Genomic DNA, 17,075 nt, shown 5'->3' with positions numbered 1-17,075 from the left:
GAAAGCGGTGGATTGCAGCTGCCTTTAGCACTGAAACACAGCCGGTGTTTATTTGTTTGTTGTGAAGCTTTAACACAGAGCGGTCAAGCGAACATGTTTCTCTACATCAACCAGCAAGTTTTCGGATGGGAAAATTGTGATATTAAGTCGGCTCTTACCGGAGACTTCAGTGGATTATGGGACCTCCTCCTGCAGCTGTCAAAAAGGCAGTTGTGATCTTGGCTCCTCTCAGAGACACTGGCGTTCACCACAGCCATCAAACTTTCTGGTATGACTTTAGAATCTCACTAAAATACTATTAACACAAATAGGCAGATAAGGGATTTTCCAGGATTATCCTAGTAAATGTGTCTGATTACATCTGAAACCCTGCCACTGCTGCCGGCCGGATCTGTTGCTTTTTTTTTTGTGCTTCACTCTAACTTTCCTCATCCGCAAATCTTTTATCTTCGCTCAAATTAATGGGGAAATCATGGCTTTCTCGGTCCGAATAGCTCTTGCTGCTTGAGGCTATGATTATAAACAATGTGAGGATGTGAGGAGCCCTACAACCCGTGACATCACGCGCACATCGTCTGCTACTTCCGGTAAAGGCAAGGCTTTTTTATTAGCGACCAAAAGTTGCGAACTTTAACGTGGATGTTCTCTACTAAATCCTTTCAGTAAAAAATATGGCAATATCGCGAAATGATCAAGTATGACACATAGAATGGAACTTCTATCCCTGTTTAAATAAGAACATTTAATTTCAGTAGGCCTTTAAATCATGTATGTATGAAAATAATTAACTAGTACTGTTTTTAATGCGCTTATTGTGTTGCCTGTCTAATTGTAATAAATGCAGACGAGGCGTGTTCAACGTTGACTCACACAGCGTGCTCATAACCACATTCTAGCTGTCTGCATGGCGACATACGACACCACTTCACGGGGCTACCGCGCATGCTCGTCACCAGTGTTGCATGCTGGGTAGTGTAGTTCTGAAAACTCCCTCGCTCAAAACATCACAACTATGACTCTTTGGCCCCGCCCCTACGGACGCATGCTTGGAAGACATGCGCTTTGCGGCAAAGTCCTCCTTTTCTCCACACACGCTTCTAAGCCTCGGCACATCTCCTCACATTGCTACTAACTACACTTTATTCATCTTCCGTGTCAGGATAAACTCCACTCGTCTCAGCCCAATTTGGAGATTATTAGGCCCGCTTAGCTTGATAGTTGTTTGAGCGCGCCAATTAGCTTAGCATGCTAGTTAGCTTAGCTTGTTAGCCGCTAACAAAGAGACGCGGATTTGATCAACACATCGCTTAGTTAAGATCAAGTGTGAGTGTAAAGTGTTGTGATTGTGTGGAAATGTGCGAAAGAACGATAGAAAAGTATGAGGAGGAACTTTGTTGTGTGAAAATGTGTGAAAGAACGATAGCAGAGTACAAAGAGGAACTTTCTCGAACAAAAGAAGAGAACGAGAGACTACGTCAACTATTGGAGGCTGTTTTCAAGAAAGCTCAAGTTGTGTTACACAGAACAGGTTTGTTTACTTCTTACTCTCACATCTTTACTAACTTTATATTTCATCATGAACATGACGTGTTTGCAGCAGTCATTTCCATTAGATCAGGGGTGTCCAAACTTTTTCCACAGAGGGCCGAACACGGAAAAATGTTAGCATGCAGGGGCCATTTTGATATTTTTCATTTTCAAACCATAACAAAATATATGGATTTTATTTTAATCCTTAGGGCTCCTGGGGAGCATAAAGGGCCTCAGTCAGTAAAATGTTAAAAATAAGTCAAATTATTATTATTTTTTATTTAATGCTTACAGTAAATCTCTATATCAACTTGAGGTTGATATAAAGTAAAACAAATAAGGTTTTATGCCTTTTCTGTCAAAGACAACTTAGTTTTTTATAGGAAAACTGAACTATGAAGTATTTAGATTGATAGATATATAAATAGATAGATAGATGGATAGGACTTTATTGATTCCTTCACGAGAGTTCCTTTATTTAGCAATTAAACCTCTCAAAGATCAATAATGCAGGACATCATTGATTTGAATTATTTAATTTTTTTGAGTAATCACAGTGAAAAGTTAAATAAAATCCTACTAAATATAATTGAGATCCGAAACGTTCCCCATTCATAAAATGATGCATTTTTATTCGTTTTTTTTTTAAACTTTAAACACTTAAATTTCAAGATCAACTTCCGATATATCTGTTGATTTTAAGTTTGAACTATTATTTTGTTTATTTTATGCTCTTTTGTCAAAACTTTGATGTTTTTATATGGCAACCACAAAACATACGCAATATTTTTTCCACATAAAACATTTTAAAATGATAATTTTTAAGTAATAATTCATTATGACAGATTTTTTTTTTGTCCTTTTTTTTGAGCAATGGAAAAAAAAAGAAAATAAAGACAAAAGGGAAAAAAAACTGCCTGCATGGCAGCTTTGTGTCAACATTGCCACTTTTTCTCATTAGATTTCACCTCATTCCACATTTTTTAGATGTTTTTTTTTTTTTAATTTTTGCAATACTATCAATTTTACAATTTAAGCAGAATGTGTGGCAGGCCGGTAAACAATTAGCTGCGGGCCGCACTTTGCACACCCCTGCATTAGATAATGTTCAAATAGAGGTGATTTGGCACACTTATGATTAAAAAAACAAAAATAATGTTGTTTTTCATCAGATATGTAGTAGTATTGTATATGTGGATGGGGGCCCTGCTTTGGAAATAATGTGTACCCCTTTCAGAGATCACATTTAGTTCCACTTCAAACATTCACATGATGGACAATAAGATGAGATGGTATAATGTGAGGGCTTCACGGTGGAAGAGGGGTTAGTGCGTCTGCCTCACAAAACGAAGGTCCTGAGTAGTCAGGGTTCAATCCCTTTGTGAAATTTGCATGTTCCCCCGTGAATGCGTGGGTTCCCTCCGGGTACTCCGGCTTCCTCCCACCTCCAAAGACATGCACCTGGGGATAGGTTGATTGGCAACACTAAATGGTGCCTAGTCCGTGAATGTGAGTGTGAATGTTGTCTGTCTATCTGTGTTGGCCCTGCGATGAGGTGGCGACTTGTCCGGGGTGTACGCCGCCTTCCGCCCGATTGTAGTTGAGATAGGCACCAGCTCCCCCCGTGACCCCAAAGGGAATAAGCGGTAGAAATGGATGGATGGGTATAACGTGAACAGTTGTGGAACCTTTTTACTCGGGGGGGGGGGGTCTCGTTGGAAGCGCGATGTATGAGCAGGCGCCGTTTGGGTATAACAAAATGGTGGCTGCCAATGTAGTTTACAACTTCACTACATCAGTAGTTGTCAAACTTTTTTCACCAAGTACCACCTCAGAAAATACTTGGATTTCCAAGTACCACCATCATGAACAGCATTAAAGTACAGTAGCATAGTAGGCCTTAATTATTCATAAAAAACACAGAAGGCACATTATTTAACAAGTATATTTGATATTCTTAGTTACTGTAACATTACACACAGTTTGAACAGTAACACTGTGTTTGAATGTAAGAAAATAAAACACTGTACTAAATAATGAAATAATATTTGGCGTACCACTAGGTGATGCCCGTGTACCACTAGTGGTACAACTACCACAGTTTTAGAATGCACGATTGGTTCAGGAAGACATGATCAATGTATGCGTGCACAAAGACAACGTCACTCGGTAGGTTGTGAGTTCAAATCCCGGCCGAGTCATATCAAAGACTATAAAAATGGGACTCATTCCTTTCCTGCTTGGCACTCAGCATCAAGGGTTTTTAATTGGGGGTTAAATCACTAAAAATGATTCCCGGGCGCGGCACCGCTGCTGCCCACTGCTCCCCTCACATCCCAGGGGGTGATCAAGGGGATGGGTCAAATGCAGAGGACACATTTCACCACACATAGTGTGTGTGTGACAATCATTGCCACTTTAACTTTTTAACTTCCTTTTTACTTGTTTTGAGTCAGTTATGTTCCTGCATGTTGTCACTACCATAGTTTTCTTTTTTGCAATCTTTATTTGAATAACAATGTCATATAAAAGATGACATACTGATCATTTAAAAATAAGTGGCTTGTTTAAAAAAAACCATCAGCATTTCAAAAATAAGTCACATGATGGGAGTCAATTGCGCCCCCTCGCGTCATTCATTGCAATGACAGAAGAGTGAAAGTGATTGAAATCGTGGCCATAATACTCCCTGATTTTTTAAATCATGTTTATATTCTTGTTCCCTTTCACTCCAAGGTAAGTTAGTTCCTATACAAAACACTGAATATGTAGTTAGTGCTTATACATTTTCAAATATCACAGAATGTGAGGTTTCAAAATCACCTTTGTTAAAAATGTGTAAGTCTAGGAAGTGACGTAGTCTTCCAGTACCTATGGAGTAGTGACATTGACCACCACCACCGGAATATCTTTGATTTATTTCATTACAGCACGTCCCTAAACGTTCAAGCATAATCTAGTCTAGGAAGTGACGTAGTCTTCCAGTACCTATGGAGTAGTGACATTGACCACCACCACCGGAATATCTTTGATTTATTTCACTACAGCACATCCCTAAATGTTCAAGCATAATCTAGTCTAGGAAGTGACGTAGTCTTCCAGTACCTATGGAGTAGTGACATTGACCACCAACACCGGAATATGTTTGATTTATTTCATTACAGCACGTCCCTAAACGTTCAAGCATAATCTAGTCTAGGAAGTGACGTAGTCTTCCAGTACCTATGGAGTAGTGACATTGACCACCACCACCGGAATATCTTTGATTTATTTCATTACAGCACGTCCCTAAACGTTCAAGCATAATCTAGTCTAGGAAGTGACGTAGTCTTCCAGTACCTATGGAGTAGTGACATTGACCACCACCACCGGAATATCTTTGATTTATTTCACTACAGCACATCCCTAAATGTTCAAGCATAATCTAGTCTAGGAAGTGACGTAGTCTTCCAGTACCTATGGAGTAGTGACATTGACCACCAACACCGGAATATGTTTGATTTATTTCATTACAGCACGTCCCTAAACGTTCAAGCATAATCTAGTCTAGGAAGTGACGTAGTCTTCCAGTACCTATGGAGTAGTGACATTGACCACCACCACCGGAATATCTTTGATTTATTTCATTACAGCACGTCCCTAAACGTTCAAGCATAATCTAGTCTAGGAAGTGACGTAGTCTTCCAGTACCTATGGAGTAGTGACATTGACCACCACCACTGGAATATGTTTGATTTATTTCATTACAGCACGTCCCTAAACGTTCAAGCATAATCGTCACCATTGAACACAGCGTCCAGCAGTGGAAACGTTGCTTTATTTACTATCAAGTTCCTATTTTTAATTGTTGAAATGAAATCAGCAGTGACGGGCTGGTTGTTGTTTGATAGCGGCTAAATTAGCATGTGGCAATATTTGTAGATGGGATCACGTCTGCGCCGAGTGGATGCTCAAAGGCTTGAAACAGCGCTTGTGTCTTCTTCCTTACGTTTACTTGAACATCATCATCCAGCACCAACTGCTGCTCACAGTCACTTGAACTGCATGCCATGATACCTACTAACTCAAAAGTGCAGATTTGAACCATTGGAATCATTTCTATAGTTTGAAAACAACCAGCAGGCAGCATTTAAGTGTTAATTATGTTGTATTATCCCCAGGCAGCAAAGTTAATTGCCTTGTTTGTGCTGTTTTGCAAGACCCGTGTCACATGACTTCAAACTTGACACCTCATTGGCTGACAGTCTTCTTTTAACAGAAGTGAGTCTTGCTTTTTGAAGCAGTACATTTTTCAGCACTGCATTTTTTTACTGAATTTTGATGCACTGAATTTTTAACTAACTGTATCGTTTCGGATCAAAAAGCATTCTAAAAAAAGATCATTCCTGAATCCAAATACACAAAAACAGGTACCAACAAGAAAGACAAGTAGGTTTTGTATTATAGGATCCCAAACTAAGAGAGAGGGCTTTTGAGACAATAACAAAATTAAAAGCCTTGAAATTAATATAAGAAAAATCCAATTAAATCTCCATTTAAAAAAAAAAAGTGCCCTGGTTTAAGAGAACACGTTTAAGTGTCAGCAACAACATGAAAATAACTGACCTTTAACTATGATATTTTTATACGCGAACATGATTATAGGACATACACACAATAAACATGATTATAGGACATACACAAAATAAACATTATTATAGGACAAACACACAAACAATATTATGGGCATCCACAAAATTTAAAATTGCAATTTAGTAAACTAAAAAGGCCGTGTTGGCATGTGTTGCAGTGTTAATATTTCATCATTGATATATAAACTATCAGACTGCATGGTCGGTAGTAGTGGGTTTTAGTAGGCCTTTAAATAAAGAATCAAAGATGTATTTTATATGACGTAAATATTGCAAACTGGAGAACAAATAATAAGACTGACTTATAAGCGTCCTGTCTTTTTTTTCTCCGTCAAAGTGCTGTCACGACAGTTAGCACACTTGATGTTACAAGGCAGTACTGCTCATATATATCCCACTGCCTTTTAACATCAAGTGTGCTAACTGTCGTGAAAGCACTTCGACGAAGAAAGAAGTGAGCAGGACGCTAATAAGTCAGTCTTATTTTTGTTCTCCACTTTGAAATATTTACGTCGTATAAAATACATCTTTGATTCTTTATTCAAGGATAAACATCGTCTGGATGCGCTAGAAATGGGCGCCTCAAGGACGGGACGGTTGCATGTTTCACAGTAATAGTCGTTGTGACGTGTAGAGGACGAGGACGTTTATTACCATTGTGGGGGAGTTTTCTGTGTCTACGTACCTTGGACACATCCGTACACCCACCGGAGTGACGCCACGCTCTCTCCGCCGTGTGTTTGAGGAGCCTGCAAAAGACTTGCACATACATGTAACAATCTTGTTCAATCAACAATACAGTTTGGTATAAACCTAAAAAAAACAAAAAACAATACAACCATAAAGGAAAAAAGTTGGCTTTTGCGCCACTAGCTTAATGCTAACCTACAATGGACGACCACATTGATAGGCTAACAAAAATTAGCATTGCGATCGTTTTAAATTTGTACAAAGGTATATTTTAGTTTAACAAAAGTGACATAAGACAACAGTCAACAGATGAATTGTTCTTCCATCCATCCATCTATTTTCCACCCGGGGGTCGCTGGAGCCTATCTCAGCTGCAATCAGGCAGGAGGTTGTCACGTTCGGAACACATTGTGATGCGTGGGGATGTCAACTCAAGATGCACGGGACCAGACAAGCAAGTTAGCAGGTAGGAGCTGGATTTAATATATAAATTAATAAAAGAACACTGATACAAAGGCAAAAGAAAGCGCGTGCAACTCACCGGGAGCTAGGCTAAACGCTAACACTGAGTAAAAAGTCCACAGAAGCGTGTGTCGAGCGCACAGAAGCTAAGAAGGAACGTAGCAAGCCAGAACAGGACAAACTTAACCAAACGTGAGTGTTGCATAAAGCAAGTGAAGAACTCAGACCGAACAAAGGCAGGTATAAATACAGAAATGGTCATCAAAGACAGGTGTGCGCCGGGCGCCAGTGCAGTTGGAACAAATGAAGTCGCTATGGTGACCAATACAAACTAGGAAGTGCACTAACTAAGAATCGGAAGAATCAAACCATAAACAAGAAACACAAAAGACTCAAATATAGACAAATGATGTGATCCGGGAATCGGATCACAACAGAGGTGGTGTACACCCTGGACAAGTCGCCACCTCATCGCAGGCATTTTTACTTACATACATATATTCACCAAACTGTGTAGAAACTAAACTTTGTACTACTAGGCCTTCATGCCCATCAAATCTTCAAACCCCGATTTAGTATGGGACATTATTGCCAGGTCTTCTTGTATCGCAAAATTGTGAAATTACATTTTTTCCACTCACAAAGACCCCAAACGTCCAGATTTTTAACCGCTGATTTGTATTTTTGATGTTCAGTTGGCCGAGCAGAGGAATTAGTTGTCACGACAGCAAACTGTGTCTTCTTCCATCACACCTTCAACCATCCTCCATTGCAGCAAATACATTACATTTCCTACAGGTAGTATTATCACTGAAGGACTGTAGAACATGGCTAAACATGTTACACACAAAGGACGGGCAAGCTAAGAGCTAAGCTAGCCACTAAAGTAGCTTGAAACAAGAATAAATAAGTGCTTAGTCATTTTTCCAATTCAAAATGAATTGGCTGTTTTTCAAACTTCCACCATTTCCACTTTTTTCAAGTGATTCAAATCATTCCATCTTCAACAAATTTCACTTAACCTGGACATTCAAACTATCATTTTTCCAAGTTCAAAACATTTCCAAGAATACCCAGAATTTCCTTTTTTTCAAACCATTTTTTCTCCTTTTTTTGTGTTGACCACATTTTTAGAACCACTTCAACCGTTCCATCAGCAAATAATTCTTCCTAATGAGGACAAAAAACTTTTTTTTTTCTCTGGAAAAATTCCTGATTTTCCCAAAATTCCAGAAATTCCATAATACTATTTCACAACAAAAAAATGTTACTACTGCAACATTTTTTGACCGATTTGAAAAATTCCAACTCATTCAAAACATTCATATATTTTAGCATTTTCTAAAAGTATTTCGATTTTCCCAAATTTTAATGAAATTCTCATTGAAAATAATGGTACGTTTTCCAAAGTTCCACATCTCCAACATTTTTCATCTGATTCACCATTGTCAAACTGTTCAGCCTATTCGGTAATCACGGGGTTTCCTTGACCAATTCCAAAAATTCCCAGAATTCCACGTTTTCTGTGACATTTTTCCCCGTTCAAAATTAATTAGCCAATTTTCAAAATGCCACCATTTCCACATTTTTCAACCGATTCAAACAATTCTACCTTCAAACTATTCCACACTGTCAAATCAATCCTTTTAATCCGGACAGAAAACAAAGTTTTTTTTTTAATTGGAAAAATTCCCAGTTTTCTCGAAATTCAAGGAATTCCCCAAAATTATTTCTCAATCAAGTATGTTACGACTTCAACATTTCTCAACCGATTTGAAAAATTCCAACACCCCCCATTTCAACTCATTCAGAACATTCACATTTTTTTTTAGCATTTTCAAAAAAAATCCCGCTTTCCCCGTAATTCTCCAAAATTTCCATGAAATTCCCATTGAAAGGAACAAAATAAAAGTTCCACAACTCCCACATTTTTCATCTGATTCAAAGCGTTCCAACTTCAAAATATTCAGTGTGTTCAGGAATTGTGTGCTCCCTTTCAACACTTATTAAAAGAAATTCCCTGATTTTCTGGAATTCCCCGTTGTTAGGGACATTTTCCCCATTCAAAATTAATAATCCATTTTTCAAATTTCCACAATTTCCACATGTTTCAAACCATTCCTCCTTCAACACATTCAATTCATCCTGGAAATTCAAACAACCAGTTTTCCACATTCAACAAATTTCCAAGAATTCCCGTTTTTTTGTAACCTTATTTCCAACCTTCTTTAGTGCAATGACTCCTTTCACATTGTTCAACCCATTTCAACCGTTCCACTGTCAAAACATTCCTCTGAGTCAGGACAAAAAAGCATGTTTGTTTTATGAACTTAAAAAAAATCCCGGTTTTCCCGAGATTCAAAGTCTTCAACATTCAAACTATTCTTACATTCATACTACATTCTGTCAACCTTTCAGTTCAACTTCAGCATTGGAGCATTCAAACACAATTCTTTCAGGAATTTCTTCATCTACTTAATATTATTATGATAATTAAATGTAGCTTACCACATTGAATGTGTGGACTGCATGAATGATGTCTTCTCAGTTCTCACTGTAACGCAATTTGAGTGTCTAGAAACACTCAAAAAAAAAATTTAATATTACTATTATTAATAAGGTAAACAAGTTATCTTTTGAAAGAGTAGTCAGTAATCTGATTACTTTTTCCCAGTTTAACTGTGGTGACGCTTTTTAAATGAAAGCAAAACAGATGTCATCTTTTTTTGGCCAACATGCTTGACCTCGAACAGTACAAGCGGTAGAAAATGGATGGATGGATGGATGTTGACTATGCTCATGCTATTTTTAGAGCAGACATGTCTCTAAAAATGATTGTGAAAATCATTGTTATTATTGTCCACCAGCAGGGGGAGCTCATCACTAGTACTACTGCATGGAGGCTGGCATGTGGTAAATTATTTCCTGTGTGTGTATGACTTATTCAGAGGGAGAACCGCACACTTTCATGTATGGCGTCTACCATTAAGGATTGCAGGAATGACTTTTAGGATGTTTTTATATGAAACTGATGAGATTGAGAGATCATATGTTGGTGCAGGACAATGTCTCATGTGACTGAGCAAAGCTGGTCTTTTCTAAAGAATGTTTGTTTTCTCCCGTCCCGTAGATGTCGAAGAAGAACATTTTTTTCGTGAGCAGGAAGAGGAGCCACAGTCCCCCCACATTAAAGAGGAAGTTGAGACGCCACAGACCCATAATGTTAAACTGACCCTTCACATTAAAGGGCAAACGGAGGACCCACTCATCTTACACATCAAAAATGAAGAGGAGGACCTACTGACCCCTCACTTTAAGGAGCAAAAGAACCTGCTGACCGCTCACATTAAAAAGGAAGAGGAGGACCCACTGACCCCCTGCTTTAAAAAGGAAGAATAGTTCCAAGAGCCGCCGCACATTAGAGAGGAAGAGGAGGAAGAGGGCATCAGTCAGCCTAAATGGTTGGAGGAGTTCCCAGTGACTGGTGTCCCTGTGAAGAGTGAAGATGATGAGGTGAAAGGTGAAAGTGAGGAGAGGGGAGGGGGGGAGCCTCCAAGCAGCAGCTCAACACAACACATGACAACAGAAGCTGATGGAGACCACTGTGGAGGATCACAAGCAGACAAGCTCTTAGCTCCACTATCAGATAGTGAGGACACAACGTCACACTCTCCTGACACTGATGATGAAGACTCTAAAGATGATAAGACATGTCACACTGACAACACTCACTTCACATCTTCTCTCTGTCACAAAACTTTTAAATACCATTGTCGTCTGAAAAGACACATGAGAACACAGACTGGAGAAAAACCCTTTTCATGCTCAATCTGTGGTAAAGGTTTTGTAGAAAGTCGCGATTTGAAAAGACACATTAGAACACACACTGGTGAAAAACCTTTTTCCTGTTCAACCTGTGGTAAACGTTTTCTTGTAAGTCACAATTTGAAAGTACACATTAGAACACACACTGGTGAAAAACCTTTTTCCTGTTCAACCTGTGGTAAACGTTTTCTTGTAAATCATCATTTGAAAAGACACATGAGAACACACACTGGTGAAAAGCCTTTTTCCTGTTCAATCTGTGGTAAAGGTTTTACAACATGTACAGATGTGAAAGTACACATGAGAACACACACTGGTGAAAAATCACATTCCTGTTCAATCTGCAACAGAAGCTTTTGTGACCGATCGACCCTTGTAGCACACATGAGAAGACACCCAGGAGAGAAAGTGTTGAGTTGCAGTGTGTGTGGTGAAAGATTGTCTTCTAAGTACCAGTGTAAGAAACACAAGTGTGCTGGTGAGAACAGCAGCAGCAAATGAAACTGCAGGATTTGAAATAAACTGTCCAGACTTTCATTTTGACTTTCTAACAACATCAGCACATATAACATGTGTGACATTGTTGTTTGTCTAACAATCTGTTTAATATGCTTCTACATTTATAGATTAGATATTTTATATTTGTGCTTTTTTCAGTCAAGCACATACATTAATATGCAACATTGTGTACTTTTATTAAAAAATGGACAGAACAATTTAAGTAAAAAGGTGGGAGTAAATAGTACGGGAAATATTTTACATGCAATAAACATTTTATATGTGTGTGTGTATATATATATTCTGTATATTCCAGATATAATTTTAGACTTATTCATATGAAATATTGAAGTATTACATATTTGTATTTGTAATTGTTAATAATCCCATAGATTATCACCTTTATATGATATACATATGTACTGGTTCACATCTGAAATATCTTCTGGACCACTTCAGGAAGCATATTATTATTTACTTTATACATCATTTCAACAATACAATTTTAAAATGTGTGACTTTTTGAATCATCTGTTGGGTCTCTTTAATCTATTTTATTCATTATATTTTTTACTCTGTATTATGATGATTGTGTTGTGATTGTTATATATGTATGTCCCCAGACCTTTATGTAATATAAAAGTGAGAGAAAATGACTGAATTATTTGTGGAAGGATGGTTTTGTTTTTACTTACATTTGTGGATATATTAAATAAATCCAGTATTGTGTTTTGAATATTTTTTATGTTTTTTTGCTTTATTTTAACATCCCCAAAACATCAATATCAGTCAAAGTTTGGAGTGTCAAGCAAAAGCCAATATTGTACATCATCCCACAGAGATTTACTTTGCATACATTCATAAAATAAACTGTTTATTTTGTATCCCTATCACAAAAACGAACAAGTGTTCTCTGGCACTGCAGATCAACAGTGGGGCACGTGCCCCAGTGAAATATGTCTGGCGACCCCCCTGACCTATCCATGAGTAAAGTGCACGAAGCGCAGGAAGCCATACTCACAGAAACTTTCCGTCGCCAAGTGGAGTGCCAGCTGTCTTGGGGAAGTGGTGGTCACGGTGGCGGGGGAGTAGCTTCCTTCAGACCGGTGCTGCCTTTCTCCGCTAGCCTCGTTAGCTTAGCAGCTAGCTAGCTGAGGGCGGAGTGGTGAGACAGAGATCGGGTGATTTGCAAATAAAGCTGCAAAACAGTTAAAAGCACACAAATAGAACGATACTTAGCTTTTTTGCAACAAGAGCAGTCAGCGAGCAGTCATTCACGTTGACCCGGAACCGGAAGTTCAACCGGAATTATATGCATCAAGTGTTCCGCTACCTCCAAATCAATACCAAGCCTCAACAGCACGACTTCTTGGTACTTTTGTGTGAGTTAATAATATTGATTGTTTGTGATAAATTTGTATTGCAACATTTAAAAACAAGATTATTATTGATAACTGTGGTCCTTTTGCTACCCTTTGTTTTTTTTGGTTTTCATATCATCATTTACATGTAGCTTTATTTACATTTGCAAGTCCAGTACGCTAGATGGCTGTAGTGTAAATGCATAATGTGTTTTGTTGCGCCCAAAAAAGTGTTAATACTGTGAATATTGGATTTATTATGCACCAGCTGTTTGATTCTAACATTCATCTTAGTTATAGTTTTTATTACCTCATTTTGTGGGTGTTAACGTCATGAGAAATTGCTAATGCTAACCAGTAGCATGTCAATAGCTAAGCCAATCTATATTAGCATCAAGCTACCATAACTTTTATAGCGTTTTTTTGAGTCCATTTCTTTGTTGGCATTGACAATTGCAACATTTACCTAAAGGTAGTTTGACTCAGACTGCTCTCAGTGCTGCTGGAGTGATCTCCAAATGCCAAACAGAGGTCAAATGAGTTTCAAATTGGATATTCAACAGACATTCAACATACAGCCAGGCTGACTGTTTGTTCCCGGCACTGAAAACTCATGCCACGTCTGTCAGTCCCTGCTGACAAGTGCTTTAGTTTAAGGGACCGTCAATAAAGTACTTGACATTGGCTCACTAAATAAATGATAAATGGGTTGTACTTGTATAGCGCTTTTCTACCTTCAAGGTACTCAAAGCGCTTTGATACTACTTCCACATTTACCCATTCACACACACATTCACACACTGATGGAGGGAGCTGCCATGCAAGGCGCCAACCAGCACCCATCAGGAGCAAGGGTGAAGTGTCTTGCTCAGGACACAAGGTTGGTTCTAGGTGGGATTTGAACCAGTGACCCTCAGGTTGCGCACGGCCACTCTCCCACTGCGCCACGCCGTCCCTACAACTAAGAAGATTTCAAATGTCAGTAGCTTTAGTCATGTGACCTAGAACCTCAAACCTACTTTCATATTGTTTGTTCATCACTGCTGTAGTCGGCTCATGCCTTGAATTGTCCGGTTTTAAGGGATAAACAGTAGAAAATGGATGGATGGATGTTTAGTGACAGAGTGGAAACTGTCAAACCTCAAGCCCGCCAAGTGCTCGAACCCAAGGCAGTTTTGGGAGAAAAGTTTACAGGTCAGATGAGACTTTGCCTCACCTCCAATTAGGAGTGAAAAGGCTGATCTTTGTACACAAGCAGCTTTTCCAACAAGACAACAATATTAAACACACATAAAAACTGTTTTCAAAGGGTTTCAGGCAGGTTTCTGGAATGTCCGTTCCAGAGACTGGACCTTAACCCTGCTAAACATTTGAGAACATTGCTTTGAACTGGCTCTGTGTCAAGAAAGCAGCACATGTCAATCAAATCTACCAGTATTTCCAAGAACGGGGTCAAATATGCAAGCAAACTGTTGCCAGAAGCATCTTGCTTCATTTTTATTTATTGTTACGTGTTGTGAAGAAACCCTGAATCGCTCTGTTGTAAGAACATCAGACTTTCATTCTGACTTCCAGGATTCAAGTCCACAACATTTATGGACAGAATTTCGAGGCGCAGTCAAGGCGTTGAGGGGATCGCGTTTGGTGACTGCAGGATTAGGTCTCTGCTTTTTGCAGATGATGTGGTCCTGATGGCTTCATCTGGCCAGGATCTTCAGTTCTCACTGGATCGGTTTGCAGCCTAATGTGAAGCGACTGGGATGAGAATTGGCACCTCCAAATCCGAGTCCATGGTTCTTGCCCGGAAAAGGGTGGAGTGCCATCTCCGGGTTGGGGAGGAGACCCTGCCCCAAGTGGAGGAGTACCTAGGAGTCTTATTCACGAGTGAGGGAAGAGTGGATGGTGAGATCGACAGGCGGATTGTAATGTGGACGCTGTATCGATGAAGAAGGAGCTGAGCCGAAAGGCAAAGCTCTCAATTTACCGGTCGATCTACATTCCCATCCTCACCTATGGTGATGAGCTTTGGGTTGTGACCGAAAGGACAAGATCACGGGTACAAGCGGCACAAATGAGTTTCCTCCGCCTGGGTGGTGGGTCTCTCCCTTAGAGATAGGGTGAGAAGCTCTGTCATCCGGGAGGACCTCAAAGTAAAGCCGCGGCTCGTCCACATGGAGAGGAGCCAGATGAGGTGGTTCGGGGCATCTAGTCAGGATTTAGGGCACGTCCAACCGGTAGGAGGCCACGGGGAAGACCCAGGACACGTTGGGAAGATTATGTCTCCCGGCTGGCCTCGGAACGCCTTGGGTTTCCCCGGGAAGAGCTGGACAAAGTGACCGGGGAGAGGGAAGTCTGGGCTTCCCTGCTTAGGCTGCTGCCCCCGCGAGCTGACCTCGGATAAGCCGAAGAAGATGGATGGATGGATTAAGTAATGAAGTTAAACATTGTACTGATATGATCCATGAGCTTATAATACAATTTTACCAAGTGATAAAGTAACAGCACAAAGCACACATCAGTCATATTAAATGATGCATCAAGGACAATACTGTAATGACATCAAATAGATATTTTTAATTTCGCCAGAGTACCTGGTTGGTTTCACATCTTGTTCAATACCTCTTTTTTCAAAAGTTATCCTGCCACCGTCACCGTGTGGGTTGCCGTGACACTGGACACAAGACGCATCATAGCAGGTTTGACTGTTTATTATTTCAATAAACCAGTCTTCTTCTGGCCATCCGATCGCGTCACTTTTCAGCGCGCGGGCTCTTCCTGCTTGCGTCCGTTGCGGGGGTCGTCATCTCACTCTCTCGTCCTTGATCGTCGTGCTCGTTTTCTGTTTGCCGTGGTGTCCTCGCCTACTCCTCCTCGCTCGTTCCTCCTTCCCCTCTTTTGTGCTGCAACAATAGATGAGCAGATTGAGCGCAGGTGTGTGGTGAACGCACCTGACTTGGCTGGCTGGGGGCGTCGCTCTGAGTGCGTCCCGCCTCCTCTCTCCGCCGCACGCCCCGCCTCCTGGCCGCCATTGCGGGTAGGACCGACATTTGTCCGACCCTGCTGTTGGCTCCTCTGCTCCGTCTCTCCACACATCCAAAAAAAAACAGGAAGGGTATGGTGCCATGACCCGGAGTCAAACCAGGGTTGCTGTGACCACAACACAGAGTACTAACCACTATACCATCACGGCTGTTCCTACTCATCTTGATTGATAATGTGTTTGCTCTCCTGATGTCTAATGTTAAACCATCTGCTCAAGCCACATTCTGTTTGAACGACATCATGGAAGAGAATCTCAATCAGTGTGCTAATACTTGATGTTCTGGGGAAATATTTAGGTTTTACTCCATTGTGGTGTAAAGAACAACTGCTAAGATGTAAAATAGTCACATTTATATTGTTGTGCTCACCTTTTTCCTCACCCACTTTATTCTGATTGAATGCCCCGAGTATAAGAACAGATACAACTACCAGTTATACATTCACAATAATAAAGGGAAAAAAAACACATTTTTCAGTTTGTAGATTTAGAAAAGCCAAAGCAAAATAAACTCCCCCCAAAAATCACACAGAATATTGTTTCAGTTGAGTTAACAAACAACAGCACGCTGGCCAGGAGTTGAACCTAGAATCTTCTAGTCCATAGTTAGACACATTATCCATTGCATCACTATCCCTACAGAAAGAAACATCTTACTGTAGGACAGGTTGTGTTTCGTAAACATCTTACGCCAAAACAACACACAGTTTACATCCTCAGGATGTAAGACATTATTTGGATTCTTATTTGAACGACATCACACAGAAATGTAATGTATGAATGAGTGAGAATGAGGGAGGGATGTTTTGGGTTGGTGCACTAATTGTAAGTGTATCTTGTGTTGTTTAACTTGATTTAATTTAAAAAAAAAAAAGCGTAACAGGTGATCCTTCGAGCCGGATTTGAACCAGCGACCTAAGGATTTCAGCATGAGCAACTACAGTCCTCCGCGCTACCAACTGAGCTATCGAAGGTTGGGGTCAAACAATACTAATTCTGATTTTTGAGTCACATTATTATCAAGCAATTAATCAATCA

General features: G+C 39.9%; 1 protein-coding gene and 1 non-coding gene across 2 annotated transcripts in view; one reads left to right on the top strand and one right to left on the bottom strand.

Annotated features, from left to right (window-relative positions):
- LOC133546752 (gastrula zinc finger protein XlCGF57.1-like) overlaps nt 1-17,075 on the top strand; it is a 732,377-nt gene that overhangs the window by 163,849 nt on the left and 551,453 nt on the right. The window lies entirely within an intron of this gene.
- On the bottom strand, nt 16,925-17,011 carry trnay-gua (transfer RNA tyrosine (anticodon GUA)). Its single transcript is given in 2 exon segments — nt 16,925-16,960; nt 16,975-17,011. It is a non-coding gene; the product is annotated as a tRNA-Tyr (tRNA).

The sequence above is a fragment of the Nerophis ophidion genome, unplaced genomic scaffold (genome assembly GCF_033978795.1).
Source record: "Nerophis ophidion isolate RoL-2023_Sa unplaced genomic scaffold, RoL_Noph_v1.0 HiC_scaffold_42, whole genome shotgun sequence".
In the NCBI taxonomy this organism is placed as follows: Eukaryota; Metazoa; Chordata; class Actinopteri; order Syngnathiformes; family Syngnathidae; genus Nerophis; species Nerophis ophidion.
This window is presented reverse-complemented; position numbering and strand designations above follow the sequence as displayed.